Source organism: Lissotriton helveticus, chromosome 1_1 (assembly GCF_964261635.1).
Source record: "Lissotriton helveticus chromosome 1_1, aLisHel1.1, whole genome shotgun sequence".
Classification (NCBI taxonomy): Eukaryota; Metazoa; Chordata; class Amphibia; order Caudata; family Salamandridae; genus Lissotriton; species Lissotriton helveticus.
The window spans coordinates 1,702,711,882-1,702,731,714 of record NC_136057.1 but is presented as its reverse complement, the minus strand read 5'-3'; the positions used below and the strand labels follow the sequence as shown (position 1 = coordinate 1,702,731,714).

Here is a 19,833-nt window from a genome sequence, read left to right as displayed (position 1 = left end):
TGAAGCCTCCATAGTGGTTCTCCCAAAGCCGAGACGGGACAAGAATACATGCATAGCCTACAGCCCCATATCTCTTCTCAACATTGATATTAAACTATATACTGGGATATTGGCTGCGCGCCTTGCGCCTCACATGCCGGGTCTGATTTACCCGGATCAGGCAGGTTTTATCCCCCAGCTCCAAACAAGCATTAACCTCTTCCATGCTCATGACGGCTCCCGGCCGTCATGAGTCACGGTGGGCGTGTGCTGATGACGGCCGGGAGCCGTCATGACCACACCCGCGATCGAAATGTTCAGCACTGCGGCGGAATTCGCGCCGCTGTGATGAGGTTAATACCAAGCGGGCCCTTCACCTTATTGAGAAGGCCTCACGGACACAGGGGGAGTATATGTTGCTCACTATCGATGCCGAGAAGGCCTTTGAAATAGTCCATTGGCCATACCTAGAACAGGTTCTCGAGCGGATGGGGATGGGGGAGAGGTTTTGAACACACATCTTAAATTGCTACCGATTCCCAACAGCCACGGTTTAAGTAAATGGCTACACGTCATCCCGGTTCCCCATAGAGAGAGGCGCGAGGCAAGGGTGTCCCTTGTCGCCCCTTCTCTTTGCGTTATATATGGAGCCTTTGGCCCACCGATTTCGACACAACTCAGCGATAACAGGGATTAAATTTGGGGGAGGTATTCACACAAATAGTTTATGTGCAGATGACGTCCTGATCTCATTGTCAAATCCAACTCTTGCACTGCCAGCGTGCCTCGCAGAATTAGAGACCTTTGCGCAAGCCTCAGGGTAATGTGAATATGTATAAATTGGTAGGGCTCGACCTCTCTCTAGCACCCTCCACCCGCGCGCACCTCCAGGAACATCACCCCATTCAATGGGCAATGGACACAGTTCCCTATCTGGGGATCCAGTTAGCTCCTTCCCTACCGGTCATAGTAGCCACTAATTACGCACGACTGAGGTTGAAAATCTGCAAGGAGCTGAGCCAATGGAAGCACTACCCACTCTCCTGGCTCGGTAAAATAGCAGCAGTTAAAATGACTATATTGCCTCAGATCTTATATCTGTTTCAAACCCTCCTCTCCGGCCCCCAAACGGGTGGATTCAACAAACTCAGTTTGAATTTCACAATTTATTTGGAATGGTCGCAAGCCAAGGATGAAGCAGGCCTTGGTGGTGCTTCCACCGGAGGAGGGGGGCCTCGGTATCCCCGATCTCCAACTCTATTTTCAAGCGACACAATTGCGCCATTTAGTTGAATGGAGCCGGTTGGAGTCGGAGAAGCACTGGTTGTTTCAGGATCAAGCGGTGGCTGTCTGGCCCCTACAGGGAATCCCCTTTCTTCGGAGGGTTCACAGAGCACCCAAACTATACGCGTTATATATCACTCGGGTCACCCTTGAAACGTGGGACCGAACCAACCTCAAGCACAATCTAACTACCTTCCCTTCGCCACTTACTCCTTGTTTGATAACCCCGAATTCCAGCCAGGCATGGATATAGCAACTTTTACACAGTGGAGGTCCTCAGAGTGCCACTCCCTGGGCCATCTTTTTGATGTAGATGCGATCATACCATTTCAACGGGTTAGGTTGGAATATGGGTTACCTGAAATTGAACGGCTCCGGTACCTCCAGATCAGGCACTGGGCCTTACATACCCGGGTTAAGCCGACTGCCCATAGAGACCTCTCCGCTGATGAGAAATGGCTTCTCACCCACACATCGGATAAAAAACTCATCTCGGATCTGTATAAAATCCTACTGGCCAGAAATACACACATGTACAGTGCCATTCGCGCGAGATGGGAAAGGGAGCTGGGCAGAACACTCAGCCACAAGAAATGGGAGGGGTGTACTAAAGAGCTCGCCACTCAGCATACCATATTGGATTGACCGAAACCCTTACCAAACTGGCCACATATTGGTATTACACCCCTGAGCGTCTTCACCTAGTGGCCCCCACCCGAGGGGCGGACTGCTGGCGGGGATGTGGGAGCGGGGGTACCCTAGTGCACCTACTGTGGGACTGCAAACAGCTCCAGACGTACTGGACTCAAGTACTTGATGAAGTGGACAAACACCTAGACATACAAATACCGCGATTTCCAGCAACATTCATCTAGGCCTTCCAAACCCTTTGACCTACCTGCTCCGATCCCGCAAAGGCCGCTTGATTGCATTAGCGCTGGGTTCCGCAGTGCAAAACATACTAACACATTGGCGCACCTCTCAAATCCCTACCCTTACAGGTTGGCTACACCACCTTTGGCATGTCCTTGGGATGGAGAAGTTGACTTTGACACTCGCAGGGAAGGGATCCATGTTTGGTGAATTATGGCAACCATTTTTGTCCCTTCTTTCCTCCGAATTCAGGGAAATCACTTGCCCAGGTATCCCCGCCTCCTACGGCTTTCTGATCCGCAGCTGGCAGGGACATGAGGCTCACACTCAAATAACAGAAACCAGGCAAAGCTTATATTTGTTTATTTGGTGGATGAGGAATGGGGCGGGGTGAGGGGAGGGGTTAAAATATGTTTCCTTTTTATGTTATGTTTTGCCTTTGTTTCAATGTGTTCTTCACATGCTTTGACTTCTTAGCCATGACATATGTCAGTCGTGTAATCATAGGTATGATACAGACCTTGAAATCCCGAACATATTGAATGTTGATAAATTTCAATAAAAAGATTTAACTCATAAAAAGTTGACCATATACACCTTTAATTCTTTATCTCATAGATGTATTGTATACATGAACTAATAATTTTTCGGTCTTGACTACTAGATAGTTCATGCTCTGTCTCTTGCAAGCCGTACTATTAGCTTAATAGTGGACTTAGAGCCTGCCCACTGCTTACAATTTGCTATCTTCATTGTCACTCACATTTGCTTACTTGCTTATTCCTTAGTGTATGTGTGCTTTCCTTCCTCTTCATGGTTAAATCGTTACTAATGGCGATTCCCAAGCTTTTTACCGAGCTAGTCGGGAGAGGGGGGCTCCCTAATAGCGGAGGCCAGAAGTCGGAATTCCAGGGGTTGGCTAGGCCACCAGTGAGGATCAACTCCGTTTTGTCTGGTTTTAACTTGAGTTGATTGATATTCATCCAATCGCTGATGAAATTCATGGTAGATTGGAAGCTGGACACAGATGATGCGAAAGTGTCAATGTTAAATACCAGCTGAAGGTCGTCAGCGCAATTAAAGACTACGACCTCTCTTTTACGCAGGGCCAGAACCAAGGGGAGAACATACAGTTTGAAAAGTAAGGGTGAGAGGGAAGAGGCCTGCGGGACCCCACAGGTAATTTTTTTTTGCTCTGCCCTAAAGCTAGCAAGGCGCACTGATTGAGAGCGGTTGCTGAGAAAGGAAGAGCTCCATTTCAGACACAAACTCTGAATCCCAGCGCGGCCGACACGGTCGATCAGAAGATGGTGATTGACCGTGTCGAAGGCCGCTGACAGTGCGAGAAGCACCAGGGCCTGGGTAGTACCCTGATCGGCCCCTTCTCAGTTCATCCATAACTGCCATAATAACAGACTCGGTGGAGTGTTCGGGTCTAAAACCTGCCTGGTGGGAGTACAGATAATGGGTCTGCTCTACAAAAGAGCTAAAACAGGTGGCAACATGGGCTTCTAAAACTTCGCTCAGATAGGGTAGCAAGGAGATCGGACGGTAGTTGCCGGGTGTCAGAGGGTCTAGACTGGGTTTCTTAAGAATGGGGACAACTTCCGCCATCTTAAATAGATTGGGGACAATCCCTTGGACAAGAGAGTTGTTGAGAAGCAGTAAAGGAGGATCTGGACAGTATGAACAAATTTCCCGAAGGACATAGGGAGGACAACTATCCGTGGGAGAGCCAGATCCAACTTTTTTTAGTAAGGCGAAGAAAGCATCTTTAGTGATGGGGGGAATGTGATCAAAAAGCACCGAATTCATGCGAGAATGAAGGGGAGCCGAGGTGTGGTAGATTTGGGGATGCTAGCTTTAATGGTGACGATTTTCTCGATAAAAAAGGTATCAAGCGAATCACATAGAGATTGTGATGGAACGGGCTCAGCAATGACTCGATCTAGTTTGGAGAGTTTGTCTACTATGGAGTAAATGTCCTAAGCTTTATTGGTGGAATTTAATATTTTAGCCGAAAAATATTCTGCCTTGGTTTGAGGAATGGCTGTTTTGTAGTCTCTTAATAGAGACACAAAAACGGCCTTTTGATTAGGGCTATTGTTCCGTCGCTATTTGCGTTCTGCTTTCCTCAAGGCTAGTTTCTTTGCCTTCAGATCCGCCGAAAAGAAGCGTTGGGCATCATGAGACCTCTTTGTTTTAACTTTCCTCAGTGGTGCTATTCTGTCTCTGGCCGAGTCCAACCAGATGTTGATATTTTCTACTTGGACATGGGGGGACTCTTCCGCGGCAACAGGACCTGTTAATTGAGATCCTTCAGCCAGGTCCAACTTCAGAGCTATTTCTGCCATTCATAAGGACTCTTTTAGGCACCCGTAAAGCCGCTTGCTCCCAGCAGTACCTGGGCTCTCCAGTTAGGTGTGTCTACACAGAGGGGGTAAAAGTTCCTCACTGAAAGGTCTGTAAACCCACAATTCAGCCTACAAAGTGGAAAGATAATAGACAGCTGTGTTTGCTCACAGGTCAGATCCTTGGTGGGTTGGAGATCTTAGAAGTGTAGTGAAGGACCACCCAGGTCCAGGGCCGGACTGGCTACCGGGCAGTTGTGTGTGCTGCCGAGTTAGGGGCTAATTTCTCTGTGGTGGGGGCTTATTTCGTTGACGGAGACCTGCGTGCGATTTGAAAAAAAAAAAGCAAAACGAATTTCGTTTTGTACACGCAGGTCCCCATCAACGAAATTAGCCCCCAGCACGGCAGCACATACAACTGCCCGGTAGCCAGTCCGGCTCTGCCCAGGTCCCTGAATACAATTGTGTTCTGGATACTGAGTGTCCATTTTAACCCCCACACTCACTATTTTTCATAGGCCCCCAGACCCACATGCACAACTGCGGCGTCTCTTATAAAATAACTCAGCTAAAGAGCCCTTTCGTGGGACCTGTGAGGGACTGCAGCGCCACCCACACGAGGAGCAACACCCTATGATGATAAAGGACACTCGCAAGGGTGTCTGAGGGCACTAGGTACCCAAGGAGAAACGCCTTCACTACACTTCTAAGATCTCCAACCCACCAAGGATCTGACCTGTGAGCAAACACAACTGTCTATTATCTTTCCACTTTGTAGGCCGAATTGTGGGTTTACAGACCTTTCATTGAGGAACTTTTACCCCCTCTGTGTAGACATATTCGCCTTTGGGAGCAAGGGTACTGGACCTCGCCTCTTTTTCTTATTTAAGCTCCCAGTCCCCCCCTCTTTAAGTGTGTATACGCTCCAGTTAGGTAGCATAGGCCGGCCTCCAGTAATCCTTATTTTCTGACAAGCCATACTATGCATGATAGCCTGGTAGGTCAAGTGTTGAAAAGTAAAGTGACTCAGAATGCCTTTCTGACCAACCTAGACAGTCAAAACATACTGATAACTTCGGAAAGAAAATGTTCCAAGGGGACAGGTTAGCCTTAAGATTATTTAACGCTGTGTGTCTGGGCAAGTAAATCAGTGTTTTAAGGGACATAGACAACAAGATTTGGCTGGCCTTCCTGGAAGACCTCAGACCCTGGCTGGCTCATAATAGCCAGGTCTCAGTAAAGAACGTTTTGCATTATGATTTAGATACCACAGGCTGTGTAGGCAGGGCTATTGGCACCAGTGTAGTTCTTAGAAGACATGCATAGATGCGATCAACCAGATTGTAAAGGGATATTCAGGGGATGATTAGATATCCCTTAAAGACATGCCCTTTGATGGTTCCAGATTGTTTAGGGGGAATGATTAGATGTCCCTTAAAGACATGCCCTTTGATGGTTCTAGATTGTTTAGGGAGAAAGGGTGTGGCAGAGGCTGAAGTCATTCATAGAGACCCGGACAGCTGTACTCTAGCTACTTTTCCTCTGCGGTAGCCACAGCCAAGCCACTTTAACTTATCCTCTCAGGCACATATTCAGCTGGAACGAGGCAGGATTGCCATTTCCTCTCTGGTTTTGGATTATCTGGTCGGTCAGATGAGTCTTAAAATAATTCAGAGGGGCTACTCCCTGGCCTTTTTTACCTCATTGCTCCATTTTCCTCCACAGCAGAGCTACTGCCAGTGGCCATTCCACAATCTTGCTGCAATAACTCGACCTTCTATTGGCCAAGGTGCCAATTAGTATCTGCCAGCTTCGCAGAGAAGTGCTATTCACGCAACTATCTCATCCCATAGAAATATGGAGGGCTCAGTCCCACAAAGGACATTTGCAGAAAAATAAATTCAAGATGCTCACTGTGTCTCAGACTCTTCCCGCTCTGATCCCAGGAGTCTGGATGGTGTCCCTGGACCTACAAGATATGTATATTTAATATATTCTGCTGTCCCAAAGTCATTATATGCAGTTCACAGTGAGGTCAGTTTGAGGGACTCCCTTTTGGCCTTACTTCAGCCACTCAGTTATGTTCATGAAAGTGATGGTGATGGTCACTGCCCTCCTTCAAAGGTCAGGAATCGCTTGTCCCCATATCTTGATGACTGGCTCATCGAGGCATGCTCGGTACTGTCAGTCGTGGACCGCCTCTGGATGATGGACAAACTCTAGATATCTTTGGGGTGCTCCATCCGTGAGCCAATGTTCTATCTTTGCCTGACGTAGAGGATTCCCTCAATTAGGGTTGTCCTGGACATCGTGGCAAGCAAGGAATTTCCACTCCAGTAGCAAGTCCAATCAGGGAATGATCCTAGCATTTTAGGATCAATCCTGTATCTCAGGATCTCAGTGAGGATGGCTCTTGGGCTTCTTGGCCTCTGGAATCCACCTTGTCCCGAATACGAGATGGCACATGTGTGCTGTGATGACGCCACTCTCCCTCCCTCAACTGGACTTCACAGTTGTGAATGATACATCACTCCTGGGTTGGGGGTCACCTGGGAGAGGTGGACATCAAGGGACTCTGGTCTCTAGCAGACAGACAGCTTCACATCAACCTTTTGGAGCTTTGAACAAACTTTCTGGGTCTGAAAGCCTTCCTGCCATCCATCAAGAGGAGGATGGTGAAGGTCCTGATGAACAATATCGCCACGATGTGGTACTGCAACAAGCAGGGCTTTGTGGGGTACTAGGCCGTGTGCCAGGAGGCCCTACGTCTCTGGAGGTAGCTGGACCAGCAGAACCTCTTTCTGGTAGCCAACCATCTAGCAGGGTCTCTGAATGGCAGAGCAGACTAGCTGAGCATACGTCTGCTATTGGATCATGAGTGGCATCTCTACATTGAGGCACAGGGTATCTTTGATCAGCGGGCATGTCTTGTTAGATCTGTACACTGGACTTTACTCCAGGGGAGTGACTGGGAAATGTATTTCAGCTGCAATGGGACACAGGCCTCCAAAATGTTTTTTCGCCACTGCCTCTACTGCTGCAAGTTTGAGAAAAGTCAAGCCAGAACAGGCCCAAGTCATCTTATTAGCCCTGGACTGAGCAATGAGGGTTTAGTAGCCAGAGCTCCTACGCATGAGCATTTGCTCCCTGATCCAGCTAACTTGCCTCAATAACATATGCAGGACTCAAGGCTCTTCAACCTACACCTGCATGCATAAATATTGGGCAGACACAGTTGAATGTGTCTGACCTGCCATCCTTCGTAGCTCATGTTATCCTTGCTGTGTGACACCCTTCAGCAAATTCCATCTGTGCCTGTTGCTGGGATTTTTTTTTTCCTGTGGAGCACCTCATATTGAGCCTCTGCAAGCCAAACATATTTATGTTTTTGTTGTTTGTGTTACCGTTGGCCCAGTAAGGCCTTACAATGGGCACAGTCAAGAGTTATTTTTATACACATTTTACCTTGAGTTATTTACCTAAACAACCATGTCTTTAAATCACCTGGTGGGCTGCGGTTTATCAAAACGGACTAACTTCTTGCCCCAAAGCCGTCCATCTTGCCACAGTGGGACTTAAATTTAGTATTGAAATTTCTTATATGCATGCCTTTTGAGACAATTCACAGCTGCTCACTGAGATGGCTGATGCTAAAAACTGTCTCCCTAATTGCCATCACATATGCACACTGCATAAGTGGCCTGCACAGGTTTTTACCCAAAGCAGTAATGCTTTTCCGTGCTGGCCAGTCTATTACTCTACCAACTTTTTTCGCTCCCCCTCATCCTTTGAAGGAGGAGAGACTCCATTGGCTCGATGCCAAAGGAGCTTTCAGTTTTTTTTATCTGACTGTACAAACGACCATAGTGTGGATCATCAGCTTTCTGTAGGTTTCTTTGGAACAAAGCTGGGCAAGGCGTTGCAGAAAATGACCCTGTCAATATGGATAGCCCTCTACATCAAAACCTGCTATGTGCGCGTGAGGAAGTAACCTCCTGAAGACCTGCAGGCTCATTCTAACAGGGTCAAGGCTGCAACAATGCCACTGGAAAAAGTGGTTTCAGTCTGGACATCTGCCAGGCAACAAAGTGTGCATCGGTGTACATGGTCACAAAATACTACTGCCTTGACAGTCAAGTACAAGAGAAAAGAGTGTGTCCAGAAGGACTAGTTTGCATACTTTAAAGAGTATACCCTAGACCATCAATTCTAGGGTTCTTATTGCTTTATTTAGCTTATTTTAAATTATTTAGATTAGCGAAGCAAATAAATATTTTTTTATGTCTTAGAAAAGAAACCTTCCATTTACAGAACACCACATTTACAAAAACACATTTATACACAATGTTATATTCCGCTTAAAAATGAAAAAATCGGAAGACAAAAATGACAAGTGAAACAAACTTAGACAATCGTGTGAAATAACATTAACATTGAAAGGGTATTCTCTTTAAAGGGTGAAAACTAGTCCTTCTGGACACACTCTTTTCTCTTGTATTTACAGTCCAGGAGGTTTTAGGACCCGAGCCTTCTTCGTTCTCAATATTGACAGTCAAGTACAACAGGAAGGCCATTTTGCCGGCTCAGTCAGTCACAAAAACGTTATTCAGCCAATTGCGGCCATAAAAGTACAGATGATGAAAAAAAACATAAATAGAGCAGAGTTATGAGGTTCAAGACACATCAGGGGACTGGGGATACAGTACAGTTAGTTTTAAGGGAAACACTACATACTGTACATGCCAATGATAAGATACATACAACAAACATATACAGGTCTGAAGGGTCTCAGACCAATGATTAAAAAGTTTTAAAAAGTTAAAAGCTGGATCCTATCATGACATACAAATATTAGAAGGGTGGGGTAGTTATGTTGAGACATATTTGTTTCTAACCCACTGTGAAGGGAAGACAAAATTCCCAACTGCCAGGCAAATTGTCTCATTCACCAGCCTTTGCAAACACTCAAAAACTCCCTCATAGGAGTTAATATTAAAGGGGCCAAAAATAATACACAGAAATCGCTCCCTAGCATGAGCAATACAGAGTGCAAAATACAATAAAGTGCAATGTGCTTGCAGTGGCAGTGTTATTGCACGGACATTGCCGGCTCAAACCTGCAGGACTTTTTGATTTGGGAGGTACTACAGTGTTTCTACTTTTAAGAAGCGGTATCTGCGGGTAGAAGTATCTATCAGAAGAACAAGTTACTTACCTGTGCTAACACTCTGTCCAGTGGAAGTCTGTTTAACTACAGATGCCTCACTGCCCTGCCACCTTCCATTCCTTTGGAGTGGACTCACGAACATCATAAAAAGGTTCCATACTCCAAAACGTCACTGCACTTCATGTCTGAGGGCCGTAAAAGAGACTGATCTCAGCAAGCAAGGAGAATGCTTATTTGCAGCTCTGAGCGATATCTGGCAACATCTATCAACAAAAGGAAACATGGTTGAAAAAATCCTCGGGATCCAGTCAGGTGCCAGGAGATACCATGGGATATTCTTAAGCTGAGGAATCTAGGGTTGGATAGAGTATTCACCAGAAAGGGTGTTATCGAAGGTAAATAACTTGTTTTCATAGAAAACAACACACATTCAACTGCTGTAACTGTTACTATGTTACTGTTACTCAACTCAATGGTGCTTCCTTCTCCATCCTGCTGGAAAAAATGGGCACTGGAGTCGGTGTTCCCAAGAAGTGAATCGGGGACCACCAAATTCGTGTAACTGGAGAATGAACTCACTGATCTACTCGATCGGCAATCAGAACAGAACTGCAGATCTGAATTGGAGTTAACTTTTGGCATTTGACATTCTAGAGAGGAGGGCAAGATTTCTTTCTAAACTTGATTTGGAACAAGCACTCAATCGATTCTGATACTGAATCAATCAGAGTACTTGTAAAGCGCGCTACTTACCCGTGAGGGTCTCAAGACGCTAAGGGGGGGGGGGGGTGCTGCTTCTGTTCGAAGAGCCAGGTGTTGAGGAGTCTTCTGACGGTGAGTAGGTCTTGCTTCTGCCGTATGTGGGTGGGGAGCGTGTTCCAGGTCTTGGCGGCGAGGTAGGAGAAGGATCTGCTGCCGGAGGTCATACGTTCGATGCGGGGCACAGCGGCAGGGGCGAGGCTGGCGGAGCGGAGCTGGCAGGTGGGGGTCTGGAAGCTGAGTCTGTTGTTCAGATAGGCTGGTCCGGTGTTGTGGAGTGCCTTGTGTGCGTTGGTGAGGAGCTTGAATGTGATCCTCTTGTCAAGGGGGAGCCAGTGTAGGTCTCTCAGGCAGGGGGTGATGAGGCTGCGGCGGGGGACGTTGCCGATCAGTGGGGCGGAGGCGTTTTGGATGCGTTGTAGTCGTCGTAGGTCTTTGGCTGGGATTCCTGCGTAGAGTGCGATGCCATAGTCCAGTCTGCTGCTGATGAGGGCATGTGTCGCCGTTCTTCTTGTTTTGGTAGGGATCCACTTGTAGATCCTGCGGAGCATGTGGAAGGTGTTGTAGCAAGAGGAGGAGATGGTGTTGACCTGTTTAGACATGGAGAGGGAGGAGTCGAGGATGAATCCTAGGTTGCGTGGATGGTCGGTGGGTGTAGGTGCAGAACTCATTGTGGTCGGCCACCAGGAGTCGTCCCAGGGGGTGGGTCCGAGGATGAGGACCTCCGTCTTGTACGAGTTCAGCTTCAGACGGCTGCTCCTCATCCAGTCGGCGACGGCCTTCATTCCCTCGTGGAGGTTGGTTTTGGTGGTGTGTGGATCCTTGGTGAGGGAGAGGATGAGCTGGGTGTCGTCGGCGTAGGAGATGATGTTGAGGTTGTGATCGCGGGCCACTTGTGCAAGGGGGGCCATGTAGACGTTGAACAGCGTCGGGCTGATGGATGGGCCCTGGGGGACGCCGCAGATGATGTCGGTGGCTTCGGATCGGAAGGGTGGGAGGCGGACTCTCTGGGTTGTGCCTGAGAGGAAGAAAGTGGTCCCGTCAAGGGCCTTCTCTTGGATTCCGGCTTCTAGTAGGCGTGTCTTTAGAGTGCGATGGCATACTGTGTCGAAGGCGGCTGACAGGTCCAGGAGGATGAGGGCTGTTGTTTCGCCATTGTCTAGTTGGCGCCTGATGTCGTCTGTGGCGGCGATGAGGGCTGTCTTGGTGCTGTGGTTGCGTCTGAACCCTGACTGGGACAGGTCTAGGATGTTGTTGTCTTCCAGGTGTCGGGCCAATTGTATGTTGATGATTTTCTCGATGACCTTTGGTGGGAACTGGATCAGGGAGGTGGGCCGGACGTTCTTGAGGTCCTTGGGGTCCGCTTTGGGCTTCTTGAGGAGGGTGTTGATTTCGGCGTGCTTTTAGCTTTCAGGGAATGTCGCTGTTTCGAAGGAGATGTTGATGACGTTCCGTAGTTGGGGGGCGATGGCTGCGTCTGCTTTGTTGAATACGTGGTGTGGGCATGGGTCTGACGGAGATCCTGAGTGGATGGAGTTCATGACCTTGCGTCTCTCGTCGTCGTTGACGTTGGCCCAGGTGGTCAGGCGGTTGGCGCTTGTGGTTTTCGCAGGGGAGGTTGCGACTGGCGTGGTAGGACCGGTCGTGGTGTTGACGCTGTCGTGGATGTCAGCGATCTTGCGGTGAAAGAAGATGGCTAATGATTCGCACAGTTCTTGTGAGGGCGGGATGTCGTTGGTGTTGGCGCTGGGGTTGGAGAGTTCATTTACGATGCTGAAGAGCTCTTTGCTGTCGTGTGCGTTGTTGTCCAAGCGGTTTTTGAAGGAGGATCTCTTGGCTAATCTGATGAGGTGGTGATGTCTGCATGTGGCGTCTTGTGGGCTGCCTGGTTGTCCGGTGTGCGTTCGTGGAGCCATGTCTTTTCCAGTTTCGGCATGCGCATTTGGAGGACTGGAGCTCATCGGTGAACCAGGTGGCTCTCTTGCTGGCGTGGCTGTTGGAGGGTTTCTTGAGCGGGGCGAGGGTGTTGGCGCAGTCGTCGATCCACTGTCTGAGGTTGTGGGCTGCGGCGTCTGGGTTGGTGAGGTCGGTGGGTGGGTTTTGGGCGAGGGTGGTGATCAGCTGGTCGTCAGTGACTTTGCTCCAGCAGCGGCGAGGTAGCTGTTGGGTGCGGTGGTGAGTGGTTGGTTTCTTGAAGGTGAAATGGATGCAGCTGTGGTCGGTCCAGTGGAGTTCGGAGGTGTGTTGTCGAAGGTGACGTGGGAGCCTGTGGAGAAGACAGGGTCCAGCTTGTGGCCGGCGGCGTGGGTGGGTGCTGTGACGAGTTGTCTGAGGCCGAGATTGGCGAGGTTGTCGATCAGGGTGGTGGAGTTGGCGTTGTTGTTGGTCTCGAGGTGGAAGTTCAGGTCCCTGAGGAGGATGTACTGAACAACATGTATATGTTATTAAAAGAGGGTGGGGGCTCTCGCTAGCACCACGTTATCTAACATCTCACCCATACGTTACCGAGAGCCTAGACCGGAGGCTTTCAGTATTTGAGAGGCCACAAACCTTTACCTTGAACAGCTTTAAGTGGGCCGGGTCTAAAAAGCAGTTCTAAAAAGCAGGTGCTGAGGCGGGTTCCTATGGGGCTGTCCATTTATGCCCTTACCCTCAGGATGAAAAAAAAATATCAATTCTGCAGCAGTCACTTCACTGCCTTTGATGTAACTTCAGAGACTCGCTATAGTTCTTTCATAGTCTCATCATTTCAAAACTGAGACATTTTCAATATTATATACAACGAGGCCATAGTTGTTGCTTATTTATCTTATGCAACTAACAAGCATTAACAGAGCCAATACTCCTGTGTTATTGTATGTGTAAAGTTACTTGTATTATACATCTAGATGCAATAACAGAAAGCAGCAAAATGCCAGTCGGCACACTATGCTAAGCACAGGTTTATAGTTTGAGGGTATTTAAGCCCCGCCCTTAATTACGTCAGCCACGCCCCTTTGAGAGACCCCCCCACCCACAGTTTTTCTTCCGACTTAAAGTCCTAACCTTGAGGCTTTACCGCATATTTTGTGAGAAGCCACGACATCCCACAACACATGTCTCACTCTCACCGCTGTGCCCACCTAATACTAAGAACAAGTCCTGAAGGGTGCAGCTGGAAGGAAAGATACGTTTAGACGTCACTCCAAATAAGAGATAGGGTAAAATGCATGAATGGGGCAATCCCGCGAACAGGGCTCTCTGAAAGCGCGCCCAGCGAAGCTGGATTTGCACAGGATGTCACATTTCCGGGACGGAAGAACCTTTTCGCAGGGAGGGGGGAAAACCGAGCGTCCGAGAAACTCCAGCCTCAGTTCTTGGAAAGCTGGCAGTGAGCGCGGGGCCGACGGTACCGGGCTGCACCGGAGGAGTCCCTGGATTGAACACAGGGAACAGAAGTATCGCCTTGGCCGCACCCGTTTTACACACTTGCAGCCTCAGGTGAGACACGTGCTTCGGCTTTTCCGTCACCAATTTTCAATTTTTTATTTCTGAAAATTAAAATGAGAATTTTCGGGATTTTTACCTTATCTTTTTAATGATATAGGAAAGCAATTAATACATCGAAGCAGTGCCTCTACACAAAGCTTAAAAGTGTGGAGGGGAATTATTAAAAGTGCAACGTCAGGGAAGGTGCGGTGCAAAGTGTAGTGACGTACCTGGGCTGTGACCTACAGCGTTCAGAAGAGGCCGTAGTGCTTAATTTGTAAAATATTAAGTGCCAGGGCTCTGACTAGGAGGCCACTGAGGCTTGCACCACATTTTGCCCTTGCCATTCCTGCCAAAACAACTACTAACCATCTCTCTCGCATGTAAATGCAACAGTCAGATTATTCCAGGTCCCTAAAGCTAAAGGAATGGCTGGCGAGGCAGGTATTAGCACTATTTTAATGTATATTGTATTCCGAAACAACCGTTGTTCTGCTCATCTCTAAATTAGATGAGCAGCGCCACCATGCGATAGGTTGTCAACACCATACTTAGAACAGTGCCCAGCACCGGAAACCAATTAAGCGCCCGGTGCTGAGCACCGGAAAGCGCTGGCTCAAATTAACCACTGGCTGCAGCATGACATATTCATATAACAGGGCCCGCACACTGCTCTGGTAATGCATTGCATGCATGTACCTCCATACCGACCTGCAACACCCTCTGCCCCGGCAGAACTGGAACCCGCTCGCAGCGTTGCCGATGCACCAGTAAGTGCAGCCGTTCGCCTCTCCAGAACTGACCCATGCATAGCGTTGTCAATGAACCTGAATGCAGGCCTACAAACACCGCTTTCCTAGTGTTGACCCACACATAACTTTGCAATATGCCCTAGTCGTTACCTGCAAACCCCGCCCCGTTCCTTTCAATTAAAAGGACTTGCCATCACCTGAGCCAACGTGCAGCATTATCTGTCGTTGCATATACGTAAAGCATACACAGGTCGCTATCAAAACATAATTTGTTAAGAGTTATACGCAGGGCTTTAAGTGGGCTGAAAAAACTTGGGGTGGGGGGAGGTCTCTCAAAGCGACGTGGTCAATGTAATTAAGGGGTGTGGCTTAAAAATACATAGACTAAAAATCTGTGCTTAGTATAGTGTCCCACCCGACTGGTATTTTGCTGTTTCTGTCAGTGCATCCAGATATATAACACAACAAGTAACATTGCACCTACAAGAAGCCAGGACTATTGGCTTTGTCAATGGTTAATAGTTGCATAAGATAAACAAGCAACAACTATAGCTTTGTTGCATAGAATATTGAAAATGCTTCAGTTCTGAAATGGAGAGTGCGAAAGAACTATAACGAGCCTCTCTGAAGTTACATCAAAGGCTTTGAGCAGTGGTACTGCTGCAGAGTCAAGACATGTTTTCACCTTTAGGCAGTGCTTGAAATGGTAAAATAGAAGTGCAGGTACTCTTTACCAGAGTACCTGCTTGCTTCTGAGAAGTGCTGGTACTCTCCAATTAAAAGTATTACATTTCTCTTGAGTAGTGCTGGTACTCTCCAATTAAAAGTATTACATTCTCTTGAGAAGTGGTGGTACTCTCCAATTAAAAGTATTACATTTCTCTTGAGAAGTGCTGGTACTCTCCAACTAAAAGTATTACATTTCTCTTGAGTAGTGCTGGTACTCTCCAATTAAAAGTATTACATTCTCTTGAGAAGTGCTGGTACTCTCCAATTAAAAGTATTACATTTCTCTTGAGTAGTGCCTGTACTCTCCAATTAAAAGTATTACATTCTCTTGAGAAGTGCTGGTACTCTCCAATTAAAAGTATTACATTTCTCTTGAGAAGTGCTGGTACTCTCCAACTAAAAGTATTACATTTTTCTTGAGAAGTGCTGGTACTCTCCTTCTCAAAATAAAAAAATGCTGGTACTCCGTACCGGACAGTACCGGCCCATTTAAAGCACTGCCCTTAGGATGAGAACAAAAATGGAGAGCTCGATAGGGACCCGTCTCAGCATCTACTTTTTAGAACTGCTTGTGCTCAGCATCCGCAGGACCCGCCCCACTTAAAGCCCTGTTTATAAGTTAATTTAAACATTATAATATTTAAAATCTTTACATACTTACAATAAACATTTACATATGAATTCCTTAAAAATCGTTATTTAAATATTCCATTTATTCACTTAAAAAAAAAAGTGCGCAACCGCTACTTTTTTCAGTTCATAATACTTATTGATAATTATAAGCCATTGCAACTGTCCCACTGAAGGTTTCTGTAGATAAAGGCTTCAATCACGTTTTCCTTTCTTGTACTGCATCAGAACATATCAGGAATAAGCGCCTCCTCCTACATGGTTGTCTGCTTTTCGCACCTTCTTTTTCTTTTCTGTTATTCTTTTTGTTTCTTTCTCTGACCTATCTCGTTTCTTCTCATCTACAGGCAGAGGCTGTTGCTAATGTATTCATTTTAGTCACATTATGTGTTTAACGTGTGTTCTACTTGACACAGCACAACTGGTTACATAATCTAATTATTACTATACCCTTTATTGCCCGGGCTGTGATAACTGATTGTGCATTTTCAGTGTCTTTTTGTCTCCTCTGATTGTGTTGTATCACTTTGGTTGGTCTCTATGCCAATCAGATTTACACCAATGTGTCAACGTGCTGTCTTACACCATTATGTACTTTAAATACATTCTTCTGGAAAAAAAGCAACAAAGGCATCAATTCATTTCATCTAATTTCATTTTGACACACGTGGCCATTGATCCCTTAACAGTGATTTTCTCTTCTGCTTTACGGGAAGAACAAAAAGACAAAACAATTTGAAACAACGTACGAGTTTTTCATTTTTTTAGGTACGGTGTTCGCATGATATATTTTGAATGCCCGTACCACTTTTACCGAAAGTAAATTAGCTAAGGCTTGATTTATTTTTTATTCATCAATATGTGTTACTGATATATATAAAAATAAATCTCCTCTGGTTTCCTTCTCAAATGTCATATTAACCCCACAGTAACCCCGCTATTATCCACCATAATGCCAATAAAAATGTAAGTCATCATTTTTGAACAATGCTATTGAAGTTGCCCTGTTCTTTTTTTACAATCTTACCTTCACTAGTGTGCAGATCTTTAAGGCAGTAAGGTGCAATCTGTACTACATTGTTGTCCCTAATGTGTATTAGAACACTGGAATGTTGAAAGCTCCATTGAAAACACTGGAATGGTACAGGCTTATAATGGCTGGTATAAGCCCAGAGCTCAAACATTTCAATAATTGTTTTCATGTTTGTCGCTTTTTAATTTAGAGGATTCTGCCCTTTTTGGGCGGAATGTTCTAATAGCCTTTTAGCCCTTCTGCCTCGGGCTACATCAGTTGTTAAAGGCCCTCTCCCTCGTTATAGGTTATAACTCGTGTTCAGGGCCTTAAACAACTGGGATAGCCCTTGGCAGTGAGCTATATGGCTATAATAACAAGAATTGACATAGCCAATAGGTCTCGCCGTTGGTAGATGTAAGTAGTTTTTGGTTAAATATTTTTTTTTACCAATTGCAGCAGTTTACAGCTGTAGTGTAGTTGAAGGCCTATTAAAGGGAGTTTGTGTTGGCTAGTGCTTAGGATCTATTATAATGCAATTACATCAGGGCATTAATGTAGGGAACACGGAGGAGGGCAAAGCAGAGTCACCAAACTTAGACCATAAAAAGCTTTGCAGGGTTGAGGTTTAAAACCTGGGTCTTCTGCACCCTAGGGAGGTCACTGCTCCCACTAAAGAGAAAGCCACCCACCTTTTGTGCAATCGCATAGAAAACCACATGTATTGGACCAGAGAACAGCATGATCACCTTATTTTCCTAATATAAATCAAAGGCAGGATGTTATGGTCAGTAAAACTGGAGATCATACAGCATGGACTGGTGGTGCTGGTCCCCTGAGGGGCGGAGAGTGGAAATACAGGAAATGAAAGAGACGGAGGAATGGATCGACAGACGGGGAAGTGCAAGGGAGAGAATTCACTAGAACCATCAAACAATGTAGACATGGGAAGTAGAGGATGTATGGGTGGAGGAAAGGCCAAGGCCGCATGGGAGATAGAAAGTAACTGGGCAATATAAAGGAGGTACAGGAAATGGAGTAGTGGGTTTCGAAAAGGCTGTGAGGTAAAAAGGGTGAGTGGGTGGTATGGAAGTGGTGGTTGGGGCTAGGGGCTGCAGAGTGGGAGCGCTGTACGGCAGAGATGGAAGAAAGGAGCCCAGGCTGCAGCCGCGGCCGGTAGTGGGAGTACCGGCCGGGTGGTGACGTGGGGAGGGGCAGGGTGGGGGTAGTAATGTATGGAATCCAGACCTTAACAGGTAAGTAAGCATAAAAATAAATAAATCGAATTTCGTTGCGTGCACTGCATCACATTTGGTGATGCAGTGTGTGCAACGAAATTCATTTTATTTATTTTTATGTTTACTTACCTGTAAAGGTCCGGATTCCATAAATTACTAGCCCCCACCCTGCCCCTCCCCCTCCCCACGTCACCGCCCGTCCGGTACTCCCACTACAGTCCGCGGCTGCCAGGCTGGAGTCAATGATGGAGGCAAGAGTAGCAGGAGAAAGAGGACTAAGCCCATTATTAGCAGTCCAAGTGGCCTGACAAGGGAGAGGGGACAGATCAATGTAAATATTCTGGGCACTAATGTACCCATTGATGGAAAGACTAACATTCCATGCATCCTATGGATTTTATGTGGCAATGCTTGTCATGTCCACACATTGGCTTGTGCAGCAAGACGGGAAGCAGGAATGGGGAGGAGGGTGGGGGATGCAGGGAGGGCACCTTGCTCCTGAACACTGGGATCGTTTACATCAGGGGAAAGGTGACGTAGCAGGGGCAGACAGAACTGGGAGCATGAATCGCAGCCATCGAGGTGGGAGGTAAAGGGACGGGGGCGGGCAGAGTCAGCTGGCATCGGGTATTACTAGCAGCGGAGAGGAGAGAGTGCAACCAGCGATGGCAAGAAAATTGGAGGGACGGTGTAAGTAGAAAAGAAGGGAGGAGGTGAAACGAGCTAAGAAAGGAATGAATGGCAGAGCTCAGAGTAGGGTGAAAGAAAAGGAGGAGTAGAAAAGCAGTGAGGGGTAAAAGGTAGTGAAGGCGGTAGAGGAAATAGGTGAATGAGAATGCGAGGCACACGGATAGAGCGGTGGAGGAGGGGGTTTAGAGACCAGGCAAAGAAGGTGCGTGGGGGATATGGGAGAGTGAAATGAGCACGAGAAGAGAGTAAGAGGCCGTGCGCTGTAGACAGAGGGGCTATGCACTGCAGGCAGAGAGGGGCCGTGGAGTGCTTGTGAAAGTGAAACGAATATAGCTTGGAGTTGCAGTTCTGTTTACCTTAACTGAACTGAACTTTGAAATACGAGTTGCGCGTGGAAGCCCAGTCTGAACTGGAACACTTTAGATCAGCATGGGTGTGTTCCATCATGGTGAGGATCCGAGTTTGTTGGGGGTGAAGATTGACTGAGAGTGGGTTGGATGATTTTATCAGCATGTGTATACTGGGAGCCATGGGAAGCGAGATGCGGGAGCTGCTGGTGTGTGCGCGCGCGCGCGGTTGCGAGCAGCAGCATATGTTTCCGAATATCGCGCCCGTGTCTGGGCACGATAATTGGAAACATATCCTGCTGCTGCACTTAACCGCAAGCATTAGGCCGTGGGCGTGAACATGGGTGGGACAAAAAGAGCCTTTGGCCAATTGCGTGCTGTCTTTGTTAAAAAGACGCACGCAAACGCCAACAGCCTGGGCCAAAACTAAAAGCACATGCGCAAGCGTGTGCGAGTGTGTGGTGAGATTTCAAAAAGCCCTTACTTAAAGTCCAGCAGAGCAGCACATGCGCGCTGCGCTAAGCTCAACCTAATGAAAAAGAATTCCAAAGGTC

The 19,833-nt window shown here is 47.2% G+C and overlaps 1 protein-coding gene and 1 long non-coding RNA gene across 3 annotated transcripts in view; one reads left to right on the top strand and one right to left on the bottom strand.

Moving 5' to 3' along the window:
- The window catches only part of LOC144774021 (uncharacterized), a 538,416-nt gene that overhangs the window by 105,519 nt on the left and 413,064 nt on the right, over positions 1 to 19,833 (bottom strand). The gene's annotated exons all lie outside the window — the stretch shown is intronic.
- ACKR5 (atypical chemokine receptor 5) overlaps positions 13,663 to 19,833 on the top strand; it is a 100,451-nt gene continuing 94,280 nt past the window's right edge. The window contains exon 1 of one of the 2 annotated variants that reach the window (XM_078689013.1): positions 13,663 to 13,893. The gene's annotated coding sequence lies outside the window, so the exon portion shown is untranslated. The remainder of the gene's footprint in view (positions 13,894 to 19,833) is intronic. The other variant, XM_078689014.1, reaches the window with a different exon arrangement.